This window comes from Pristis pectinata, chromosome 19, assembly GCF_009764475.1.
Source record: "Pristis pectinata isolate sPriPec2 chromosome 19, sPriPec2.1.pri, whole genome shotgun sequence".
Taxonomy (NCBI): Eukaryota; Metazoa; Chordata; class Chondrichthyes; order Rhinopristiformes; family Pristidae; genus Pristis; species Pristis pectinata.
Window position 1 is genome coordinate 14,773,879 of NC_067423.1, and position 12,983 is coordinate 14,786,861.

The 12,983-nt window shown below is 37.9% G+C and overlaps 2 long non-coding RNA genes across 3 annotated transcripts in view; one reads left to right on the forward strand and one right to left on the reverse strand.

Annotated features, from left to right (window-relative positions):
• LOC127580313 (uncharacterized) overlaps positions 1 to 3,083 on the forward strand; it is a 34,261-nt gene extending 31,178 nt beyond the window's left edge. Inside the window, exon 4 of the long non-coding RNA XR_007957804.1 lies at positions 1,814 to 3,083. This is a non-coding gene — a long non-coding RNA (uncharacterized LOC127580313). The remainder of the gene's footprint in view (positions 1 to 1,813) is intronic.
• LOC127580314 (uncharacterized) lies at positions 280 to 12,969 on the reverse strand. Of its 2 annotated transcripts, XR_007957806.1 has the most exons (3): positions 12,825 to 12,900; positions 3,863 to 4,222; positions 280 to 539 (listed from the first exon to the last, which is right to left on the reverse strand). It is a non-coding gene; the product is annotated as an uncharacterized LOC127580314 (long non-coding RNA). The 2 variants fall into 2 exon arrangements; XR_007957805.1 differs by lacking the exons at positions 280 to 539; positions 3,863 to 4,222 and adding an exon at positions 11,745 to 11,869 and having other exon boundaries at positions 12,825 to 12,969.
• Positions 12,970 to 12,983: the final 14 nt, after the last annotated feature.

Genomic DNA, 12,983 nt, shown 5'->3' on the forward strand with positions numbered 1-12,983 from the left:
AAATCAGGAAGAGTGGAGATTGTGCTGACTAGTAAGCAAATGGTAATCCAATAATGAGCTAGCCAGAAAAATAAGGCGTGCCTGGTGACAAAGTAACATATAAAAACAGTTTGATTAGAAAAAAAGAATTAAATTGGTCTTCCTTATATGTATCCATTTTGTCCATGTCTAGTAAAACATTTCTTCTTCAACATATTTGAATTGATTCTATGTTTCCACCCTACCTTGAACACTTGTCTGTACTGCAATGAGGACAGTACCATTTATCGTGGTCTGTGACGCTGGATGTTGAATGATACAAGTGAATTTAGTGGCTTTGCTGCAATTTTCAGTTGAGATGCTAACAGTTATTGTGTAGTTATAAGTGCCATTGGGATTGGATGAATTGCTTGTACTGATGAGCTGCTTGGTGAGACATGTTGGTTGTATCCACAATGTTATAATATTTGGATAAAACCCATATGCTAAACATGTGATAATAATTGAAGATGAAGAAGCGACCTCATCGGAAGATTTCAGGACCCAAAGAGAAGGACAAGCTGTTGTGTAAACAAAGCAGAGAGATTAGCAATGGAATCATTCCTTATGTGACATGTCATACATCAGAGCTATCCAGATTTCAAAGGTACTAAAACAAGTTTGTATTTTCTTATGTGAACATCTTGAATTATAAATATAGATTTTATTGATATCGATTATGAGCCTTATATGCAGAAATGAACACTTGCATATTTTCATTTTTGCCTAACCTTCAAATGTCTTGTTTTTTTTTGCAGCATAATAACTGTACTTTTACACTTTAAATGTAATATTTTGCTCTCTGTTCTCCATTGTAATCCACGCAACCTGATCCCAGCCATCCTAGCCCCACTACTGTTTCAATCCTGTAACGACTGCCATGTATCTTACCACTTTCACGCATTTCCAGCCTATCTCCAATACCATCTCTACTGCCATATGTTTAATTTTTGTTTCACTCATCCACCCTTTATTTGGCCCTCTGTGTCTCTGGGTTTTGACCCTGTTGACTCTATGTTGTTCCATAACCACTTCTGGTCTCTAGCTATTTTTCCTTTCATTGTATCAGCCTTTCAATTTGCTCTTTCCTCTTGCGTCAATGTCAGTTGAATTAGTATGTGAAACATTTTTCTCATACAATACCGCAACCAACAACTGAATCCTGAATGCTACATCACTCCCAATAAGAGATGTGATTTAATGCATCATCTGGTGATTATTCTCGGCACAGGGATGAATTGGATGAAAATGTCTATCTAAAGATCCTTGTCTATCTAAAATAGTAGATAAGACGAATTTGCAGCAGCCTTGAGTAAATGCAAATCTACTTTCATTTTCTTCTGTCTGTAGAGCAAAAATGAGTTGCTTGGATTTTGTAGATTTTAATCCATAAAACTGAAAGTTGTATTTGTCATGAGTCCCCTTTCTATTCCTTTATCTTCAAATCTGCTCCACAAGCAGTTAAGAACTGGCCAATGAGCACAAATTGTCATTGAGACAGCCAAGTTGAGACAGCCAACTAAATAATGGCACAATTCGCATATCCAGCAGCAAAATGCAAAAAAAAGCCAATGCTTGTCAGTCATGAGGGTAAAATGCACACCATAAACAAAACTGTCATAGCTTTCATACAAGGACAAAAGGACTCAGCTGTTTTCTAAATTCAAAACAAATTACTTTGCAACCATTATGTAAGCCTCATGTCAATACAATTCCTGCTTCTTATGTAACACTGTCATAAGTCAGGACTCTGGCCTGATTTAGCCTGATTCTGACATGCTTCCTCTCTTTGCAGATCTTTGCAACCTGAATGGATCTCACTGCCAATATGGATCAAGCACAACTACTCTGTCCATTTGAAATGTAGTGTGACCCCATGTCTAATTCAGACTACTCCTCTACTGCCATCAGAACAAGCAAGAAAGTCCCACCTTTATATCATTTGATTCAGGCTAAGTTAAACCTATTTTATTTTTCACAACAGTAAAAGCTATGATTAAAATAAAACCTATAATGAGATAAATATAGTTTGAAAATATGGAAAGCCAGTTATCATCAAAATTGATAATTATACTACCTTCCATTCTGACATGAATAGACACACAAAAGTAATTTACACAAAAAATATTCTCACTGAGACTGCAACTCATTCATCAAAATATCAAAACATTTGTTGCAATAAAAATACATTAACTTTTATGAGATGTGAAAATAAATACAACGGGCAATTGAAAAGAGCATTAAAAAAATTATTATATATGTTGATTTAATTTATGCGAGTTAATTTCAAATTCATGAATAACCAAACTTCAATGGCACAATTCGCTCCATTATAGGAAGAATGTGAGGCTTTGGAGAGGGTGCAGAATAGGTTAACTAGGATACTGCCTGGATTAGAGAGCAAATACTATAAGAAGAGGTTGGACAAACTTGAGTTGTTCTTTTTGGAGCAGCAGAGGCTGAGAGGAGACTTGATAGAATTTTATAAAATTATGCAACGCATAGAAAGAACGCATAGAAAGAAAGCCGGTGTCTTTTTCCCAGGGTCAAAATGTCTAATACAAGAGGGCATGCATTTTAGGTGAGAGAGGGTAAGTTCAAAGGAGATGTGCCAGGAATTTTTTTTTACATAGAGAGTGGTGGATGCCTGGAATGCGCTGCCAGGAGTGGTAGGGGAGGCGAATATGATAGAGGCATTTAATAGACTTAGATAGGCACATGAACTCAGACAGCCAGCCAGCTCTATTAGGGGCACAACCCTCACCACTATTGAGGACACCTTCAAGAAACGTTGCCTCAAGAAGGTGGCATCCATTACTAAGGACCCCCACCACCCGGGACATGCCCTCTTCTCATTACTACCATCAGGGAGGAGGTACAGGAGCCTGAAGACCCACACTCAACAATTTAGGAACAGCTTCTTCCCCTCCGCCATCAGATTTCTGAACTGTCAATGAACCCATGAACACTACTTTGTTATTCCTTCTTTTGCACTATTTATTTATTTTGTAATTTATAGTAATTTTATGTCTTTGAACTGTACTGCTGCCGCAAAACAACACATTTCATGACATATAAGTAAATGATAATAAACGTGATTTTGATTTTGATTCTGATTCTGAATGTGCAGAGAATGGAGGGATATGGCAGATCTGTGTCGGCAGAAGGGATTAGTTTAGTTCGGTACTTAATTACCAGTTTAATTAGTTTGGCACAACATTGTGGGCTGAAGGGCCTGTTCCAGTGCTGTACTGTTCTATGTTCTAAATTGAGGAATGTGAGCTGCATCCTAGCAAAATAAAAATTTAAGAAATAAGGCAAAATTTTGGTCCAATTATTCCTAATTTTAAGCATGGGAGTAAAATAATTGTAAATAATAGTAAATTGTTTACTAGCTGTATCTTTCCTCACAGTTTTATTCTTAAGTTGTACTCTTCCCCATCACTGCAACTTACAACATACTTGCTTTCTACATTTTCCCAGTTCTGACAAAAGGACATTGACATTAACTGTTTCCTTTTCTACAGATTCTGCCTGATCTGCTATTTCTAGCATTTTCTGTTTTTGTTACTGTCATCTCAAAATTGGAGAATTCAACAGGCCCACCCCACCAAATGTGTATGTAGATTTTGCAACTTTCTACCCCTGGAACATTGAGGACAAATTGAGAATTACTGTCAGCATGCTGACTTAAGTCAACTAACTCACCACAGTGCGATGATCAAATGTGACACACTTCTCACATCACTGACACAACTGTACAAAATTATTTGCTGCAAAAGTTTGCAATAATTTTCCAAATAATACCACCAAAGAACCTTTAAAATGATTTAAAAACAATTACCTATAACATTCAGCAGGGTGCCTTTTCCTTGTGCTTTAAAACTTGGTGGCGGTGCCATCCGAAACACCTTACAGTAGTAGATTCCATTGTCACCAACTTGAACATCGGTAATTGTTAAGGTGAATGTCTTCAGTGTAGAATTGTGCCTTATGCAATATCGAGAATGAGACACCCAAGGATTAATGGTTGATAGATTTGCGATTATCTTTGGAGAACGTGATCCATCATTGGAGAAAATCCACCAAACCTTAAATCTTGATAGATCAGGCATGAAATAGGAACAATTTAATAGGATCGAGTCTCCTTTTGCGACAGCAAGAGTGTCAGGCTGCTGTAAATCCTGATTTATCCAGTGTACAGCTTAGAAAAGAGATTTAGGAAATGTAAGTAAAATGACATATTTCAAGTTTAAAGTTCGCCACTGCAATAATCACAATAAATGTGAGTGTGTTTGTCTGAACCACCTCTGCTATTTCCATTTGAGTAGTTAACACATTAAATGTCTTTGTTCAAGTAGAGCAAAAACTGTTAAAAGTTCATATTAATACATCACAATTTCACTGTAATTGGAATACAATTTTAAAGCTGCTCCTGCATGTTTTAAAAATGTACACAAAGAATATTAAACATTCAAATACCATTGAACAGCATTGCTTTCAAAATATAACCAATGTATGCTGCATGTGGAGTTCTTCACAAAGCAGACCCATTAGGTACCATACAACAACATTATAAGGCATGGAATGGAAAAAAAATTATTAGCAGTTGCCTCTTTATGAACTGAGACTGTACTGATATTTTAATGAAAGCACACTACATTGAAATAAATTAGCAAAGCAAACAACATAAGAATTATGAGGGATACAAATGACAAAGCACAAAGGATCTCAACATCTAAGGTCATAAGTTTATTTTTCATAGAACAAATTTCTGAATTATAATGCAAGTTTTGGAAAGCTTAAATCAATTTTTCACAAATAGCTGTGGTATGCTACAGGTTGAAATTTAAACATGGCAATAAAATCAGATGGAATTTAATTAAACTCCAGTAAAAAAAATTAAGTAATATATATTAGGCATAGCTGGCTTAGGAAAACTAAAACGCAACTGCCGATGTTCAAGCTCGTTTGAAAAAAAAGGTAACAGTGAAAATTCAGTGTTTGTAACACAAATCAATTTCATTGTGTAAATTAAACTCAAGCAACACTAAAAACAGCAGAATCACATCATTTTGTTATCATTCATTACAAATGTTGCATTTCACACTTATTTACAACGCATGGTATAAATTTAATGCTGATCCAAATTTGGTAAAATCAAAAAAAACAGAAATCTGGAAGAACTCAGTGGGTGAAGCAGCATATGCAGAGGCAAAAGATGTAAGTCGATGTTTCGGCTCGAGATCCTGATCAGAACTGATTGAGGGTCTGGACCCGAAATGTTGACTTACAGCTTTTATTTCTGCAGATGCTGCTTGACCCACTGAGCTCTTCCAGCATTTTGTTTATTGTTCCAGATTCCAGAATCTGCAGTCTCTTTTGGCTTGATAAGTTCAAATTCTGATTAAAGTATTATCCATGGGTCTCGTACCTGCATAAGGTATCAGCAGCTGTAGGAATAGGTAAAATGATGTCTCCATCTTATGGTATTCACTAGCCAAACTGTGAGATTCTCAGCAAACTCAGCGAAGCTCACCCTATTTCTTGTAAGTCATGAGATAACCTGCTTCCTTACATACAAAGGATACAGAGCAATAGGTGAAAGCATATGAGCATAAAAGTTGCAACTGTTGCTAGACCACTGAATACCTCATTGCTTTTATGCAAGAGGCGTAGACGTGTATGATGGTTATAGTACGTCACTATTTTTGACTTTGGTCTTTATCACAAAATTTAGGTTGAAAATGCTTTTTATGTGGCTAAACGTCACTTTTTAAAACAAACTTGCATGATAATCACTTGCATCTTTCAGTGCAGCATGATAATTAAAAATGTAATATTTAGACATACCAATTTATGCTTGGGATTCAGGACTTCATGCCTACCAGTTTGTGGGCTGATCTTTACGTGCATTATTTTTTGTTCGTGCATCATTTTAACCAGTGTCATGCCAAATTGTCTATTTCCCCCAGAAAAGACAATCAGAGACTCTGATAAATTTACATATAATTGTACCCCAGTAACTGTGATGATACAACCACCCTCCCATTTAAAGGCAGCTGGGGAGATTACTCTTGATGGAAATAGTTTGAAAAAGACTTCACTGGAGATTTGGAGCAACACTTTGAATGAACTTATTTCCCATTAGTTTCATTTCATTTTTGTTTTTTTCCTTGTTGCTACTGAGGTGGTCAACAATTGTTGTGATAATCATTTGCACAAGAGTGGCAGAATGGATTTTGTTATAGGAAACCCTTGGTGCTTTCAGATTCAGATTAGTTCAATGTCAAAAACACCAGGGTGCCATGAAATTCCTTGCTTGTGTGAAGCTCACAGAGTAAACAGTCGTACATAGTAATAATAAATACAATGATGGCTGCAAAACAACAGAATGGTGCAAAGATTGCAAATCCAAAGTAGTGCAAAGAGAACTAAGGTGATAATAGTGGAATAACCAAGAGAGGTAGAATTAAGAGTCTGAGAACGTGGGAGCACCACTGAGAAAGGGATGTGGAAAAGTGATTTGTTCAGCAGTGGGGAAGAAGCTGTTCTTAAGTCTGGTCATCTGGTCTTTCAAGCTCCTGTATCTTCTTCCAGAAGGTAGAAGAGAGAAAAGAGAATGGCCAGGGTGGCTAAATGAAAAAGGAGAATCGGAGTCTACATGAGATTGCACAATGGAACAGTTGAGTATCTCACTGCATGCATTCTTTCAAATTAACTCAGGGAGAGTTACGTCAAATCCGATGCAGATCAAAATGCTGGAAAAACTCAGCCAGTCAAGCAACACTTTCCTCAAAAGAGTCCCTGGCCCAAAACATTAACTGGTTTCTTCCTCCACAGACGTTGCTTGAGTGGCTCAGTTCTTCCACCATTTCTGTCTTTAAATCTGCAGTTTTATTTGTTTTCTGAAGCAGGTCAGTTCAGCCTAGTCATACATGCTTTATATTAATCCAATGTGATGCTTTATTACCCTTTGCAAAGGATAACATGAAACGAGCAACACAATTTTCCTCACATCTACCTCCTGCATCAGAACATCCTTTTTATTAGCCCTAAAACAGGAATGAGGTGTTAGCTGCTCTATCATTTGCTCACAGATTCACTGTTATATCTCCATTTTGGATTTCTTTACATACAATTTTTAGCCAGTTGTCATTTCCTGTCGCAATGCTGTTGCATTTATATCCTACTTTTAAAACAGGAAGCGTCCCTTTTTAATAGAGGCTAACAAATGGATGGAAATGCAATTTGAGCCTTTAATATGGACTAGGAACTTTTGTGATCTTACTGGTTAATTTTATTTAAGCTAAACTCTGTGAGATGTGGCTATGAAGCACGTATTGGTATTGGTTTAATTTATTATTGTCACTTGAACCGAGGTACAGTGAAAAGCTCGTCTTACAAACTGATTGTACAGGTCAATTCATTACATGGTGCAGTTACATTGAGTTAGTACAAAGTGCATTGATGTAGTACAGGTAAAAACAGTAACAGTACAGAGTAAAGTGTCACAGCTACAGAGAAAGTGCAGTGCAATAAGGTGCAAGGTCACAACAAGGTAGATCATGAGTAGCAGTTGTGTGGGAGAAAATGTGAACCTATGAAGGCAAGCTATGTGTCCTGATTCATAGACAATGATGATAAGGCTGTGGTGCATTAAGGGACATGGAAACTAATGATGAAGCTGATAGGATGTATTTTTGAAGGTTCATTAGTGACCTTAGCCATGAGCTTGTGCCCACTAAATATTTTGCAACACTGCCTCTGCATTCTCAGGGCATTTTTCATCAGAGTTATGACCCACAACTGCCCTGTGCACTTTGTCTATAAGGCCGCCTCGTCCCTTACAGATAAATCACAGCCTTTCTCCTCTTTAACTCCTTCTCAAGAAGTCTCTGATGAACAGTCACAAAACCTTGGAGTGTGCTCTCCCCTATTTAGTGTCAAACTTCAATGTCAACTAAATGAGACTGAGTTTCAGAATACCTGCTAACACTCTCTGCCAGTGAAAATGTGTCTCAATTTTAGGAGATGCAGCCCATAGAGTCTGTAAGTTAAAGAGGCTAGCTTTAAGCAGTGCTGGCCCTTCACACATCCCAATAATGTGGTTTGTGTTAACAACATGTTGCAATCATGGGCAACTTAAAATAGGTGTGGTGTCTGCACTGGAAGCGAGTGGTTCAGGTTATCCATTGGGTGAGTGAATCAACATGGTAACCTGAGTTCTGGTTGCTTAGGTTGCATATAAATTATTACAGTCAGTAGTTGTCCTTCTTTTGGAGGGATGAATAAATTGACATTACCTTGGTTTAAATGCCAGAACTTGTGTGAACAATAAAAAATGATGCAAGTAAGATCAGCCCACAAACTGGTAGGCGTAAAGCCCGGAATCTCCAGCATCACCTGAAATGTTTAAATCTGCTTTTGTGGGCTACTGAATTTAGCCTTCAACATCTCAGTTTTATTTGTTTTTAATGCCAGTTTATTAGGCATAAATGATTGGAAAATTAGGCCTCCTCGGCTAAATTTTGTTGTCCCTTCACTGATGCCTGGAAATTTCAATATTATACAGTACTGTGATGGGACACAGTACAACATTGAACTTTGCAGAAAGGGAAACTAATTGTGCAAAGTTCGCATGCGGTGTAGACTTAACTTTTAAAGTTATGAAATGTCAGGTAGTAATGTTATAAAGTGGTAAATAGAACAGCTAATTAGATTTCCTTAGCTACTAGCTAAAGTGTCCCAGATTTTAATCCAGAAACAGTGACATAGGTTGATATGTAAGTGGGAGATGATCTTGTATTCCCATGTACCTGTTGCCTTTGTAATTCTAAGTCAGGGACACCCAAATTATGACCTCAAGTCCAAATTGGGCAACAGCAACTCTTGGACTGGAATGCTGAAAATGACCTTCAAATGGGTTCTTCAATATGCACCAGCTAATAAGTCAGCAATGGTGGTCATCTACTATGCACTCCACTATACTGCAGAGCTGCAAGAGTTCAGCTGACATGCCAAAGATGACACAGCCTCTGCAAAAGGATCAGGAAGAGAAGGAGGAAGAAGATGCTTAGTCCACAGGATGCACTCACTCCTGTGAGGTTCAGTTAGGCCCTAGCAATGTCACCAGATGAAATTTAGATGGTAATATCCCTTTCGCTCATTCTCTTCCTCTGTCCAAGAAACTTCCATGACCCCTTGACTAACCTTCAATGTTTGACACGCATTCACATCTCCCCAGTCAATACCGGTTGAGAGGCAACTTGTTTTCAACAAATTTAAACTTGAGTGCTGAACGGTTAAGACCAGAAATAATGGTATCCTACTAAAGATGATCTTCATAACATACAAGGCCTTGATGAGGGCCTGTATACAGTTGTATTGCTGCATTTGATGTTCCAGATGGCTACTCTTTCCATGGAATTCCATTGCATCCCAATGACCTCAATATAATGCTCCATGTGCTCAAGGCTGATCTCCAAGTGTACAGTTTGTCTGTGTACAGTGTAAGTATACAGACTTGAGTAGACAGCAAAAGAGGCAAGCCAAGAAATTCTGGTACCCCTTAAGTTTTGCCTTTATGATCATTGTGTGTTAGCCCAACAAACATTCACTCATAAGCCTTCTGCTGCAAACTTGTGACATAAAACAACTGGGAAATATTATTATGTGTTTGACTCTGTGACAAGCATGGTTTCATTTAGTGCTGAAATAAACAGAGCTATTTGATTCAATTTCTAGGTCTTCATTTACTTTTGTGACCTTGCATTTGCTTACACATCCTGTACATTTAAGGAGTGGGGGGGGGAGGGGGAGCATTGTCTCTGGCCAACCAAAATTCTTTTTGTTTTAACCCTCTAAACAATTATGGTAAAAACAGAAAGTTCTCTCTGTTACACTGTCTTCACACCATCAACGGCTGTGGTGAGATTGTGAAATATTGCTATGGCTTTGCCAACAATACTTGTCATCCATCAACATTTATTTTTGATTGTTATCTCTTCCCCGATATGGTTTCATAATCTGGCTTTGAAGAGGCCTTAACAAATACAAAGCTGTACCCTATCTTTTTTGTTAATATATATATGAACAAAGGCAATGTTCAGCACAAATAACCTGTCTATTATTGCCTTCCAATTACTTTTGTTCAAATGAATGAATACTTTGAAACTCAGCTTCAGAGACTTAAATTACACCATTTAATTCTGTTCACTAATTTGCTTGTATAGCCTGAATGTTATGCAATTGTTTGAGTACAAAACAAGTGTGTGCAAAAGTGGGCTGAATTATCTGCAAATTCTTAAAGTTTGACTAACCTAGTAATAGGGACTCTGGACAGTAGCAAATTGTGAGAGCAGGATGGAAACATCGGATACACGTGTTTGTTTTTTTCAAATTATTTCATAAAGCAATTCATTTTATAATTGTTAAATGGGTCAGCATTGGTAGTACAGCATGCTATATATAACAGGGGAAGGTAGAAATTGGCCTTCAGTCATATGGTCTGTTTAGAGGCCAAGTTGATCGGAACTTGCTTTGACAGTGGTCAGTCCAGTGTTTGCTGGCACTTGTCATTGTGCAAATGATGTGAGTATCCCTACGATGCTTGGAAGATTATGTAATCTAGCAGGGCCGCTACCCAACTGCAGAAACATCTTGTTTCTTGGTCTCAATGACCATTACCCAACCATCAACTGTCCTCCCTCCTACCCCTCAACCGTCACCTGGTCCCAGCAGCCATACTGCCTGAGACCTGTGAATTTGCATGGAGCTCCTGGATCTTCTCTAGAAAATGTTGGTAAAGATTTCAGTTGCTCACATTGCTTTACATTAGTACTGTTACGGACTCAGTGAAAGTCCCTTTAAGATAGAGAGTGTGTGTGTATGTGTGTGTGGGGCGTGCTTACGTCAATAGAAGATAAAGGACGTAATGACGTTGTTGAAGAAGGAGAGAGAGAGAGAGAAGGGAGAGAGACACCAGCCTGCTTGTTTTCTCTATCGATGGATGAGAAACAATAACTGTGTTTGCCACTGAAATCCATGTGTGGAAGTTGGAAGTAATCCGGTGGAGTTCACTTTGTTGCTGACCTGTAGAAGGAAACAGGTATTTGTGTGTGGACGACCACGGTTCGGATGCTTTTCGGGGTGAGGAAGTCACTACCGAGTAAACACTGAAGTGTCGCTGGGGTTCCATCGTGGAACATTTGGATTTCGTATTTACTCTCTCTATGTTCTCTACGTCTACGTCTTATCTTCAGACAACGGTGGTTGTTGAAGAAGCCCTTGCTCATGTTTCACCTTATGGCTTGCGGAACTGAACTTTAAGAACCATTCTGGAACTTGGAGTTTTGGACTTTGTCACACACACACACACGAAGAGTTTAGTTTTGGGGTTAACGTTCGAGGTTTAACATTTTTGAATTCTAACATACTAACATTTTTACTTTTATTTTACGTATTATCATAAATAGTGATTAATAAAATAGTTTTTAACACTGAATCATACTCAGTGTGTTTGTTTTGTTGCTGGTTTGTGACAGTACATATATTTTCACTGAATTCCAAACAGAAAATTTTGACTATATCATCAGGGCTATTTATCACTGGTGACCTATGAGTGTGAGTGTGAGGAATGAGTGTAAGGAATTTTATATAACCTCATTAAATTAAGGGCACACTAGTTTAAAATTTTGACTAAATGTTTCAACAAGGAACAGTAATTCCTGTAAATCACATCACTTTATTTTAACTCAAAAAAGTTTTAAGAGAAAGTATGTAGACTTCAGCTAAAATAGGATGCAGCAACTGAGTATTCCAGTTCTCTTCATGTATTCTTATTCTTTTCCTGAAAGAGAAGACATTTCCCTTACACTATGTGGATGGACTTCAGTAATTGATTTTACAGAAGTATTTCTAAAAATTAAACAATGATGGAAACTAGTTAATTTTAACCTGATCGAATAGCACAAAGTAACTTGTTATTTTTTAAAATATTTTGTTAAATTGTAAACACCAATAATGACATTGGTGTTTACAATTTAACAAAATATTTAAAAATATTTTTAAGGTCCCGGTTTGGGAAAGTACTGAAACTGTCAGAAGGACGTAGAAGAATTAACAGACAAGCATTGCTGAATCATCCTTAGGTGGCTGATTGTGGGATCAATCAATAGCATGACTGAACTAAAAAAAACCCACCTCTTACAAACACAGCTGGGAGAAATTATAGTGGAAAATAAGGAAATAGCAAAGGAATTAAACAAATTCTTTGTGTCTGTGACTAAATCCCCTTGTGAAGTTGGTGCTCAGTTAATGACTAAGACTGGAGCAGTCTTTCTGGTCAAGATACTTCCACAATACAGATGTGGTGAGGGGACTCCAGGATTTCAATGTAGTGACAATGATATATTCCCAGATCATTATGGCGTATGACTTGTAGGGAAACACACAGGCAGTGATGTTCCCATGTGTCTAAAGCACCTCTCCTTCCTAGTGGTAGAGGTTGTAGGTTTGAGAAGTGCTATTGAGCAACCTAGGGGAGTAATAGCAATGGAGACACAAAGGCTGCAATGCTGGAATTAATCTAGAGCAACACAAAAGGCACTGGAGGAACTCATTGGGTCAGGCAGCATCCATGGAGGGAAATAGTCAGTCAACATTTTGGGTTGAGACCCTCCATTTGGACTCTTCATCTGGTCTGGGCATGGGCTACATTGCAGGCATGGGCTGATTAATTTGTCAGGAAGTTGTGAGTGGAATTAAAAATGGTATCATCATTAGTGAACATTCCTATATCTCACCTTTTCATGGAAGGAAAATGATTGATGAAGCACCTGAAGATGGGCCTAGGACACTGTGGTAATCGGGAGAATTCACCCCGCGCTGCTATCTGAGGGACAGTTTGATGCTTGTTGCCAGAGGAGATTCAGACGGAAGCTTCGGGTGACCTGCAGGAGAGG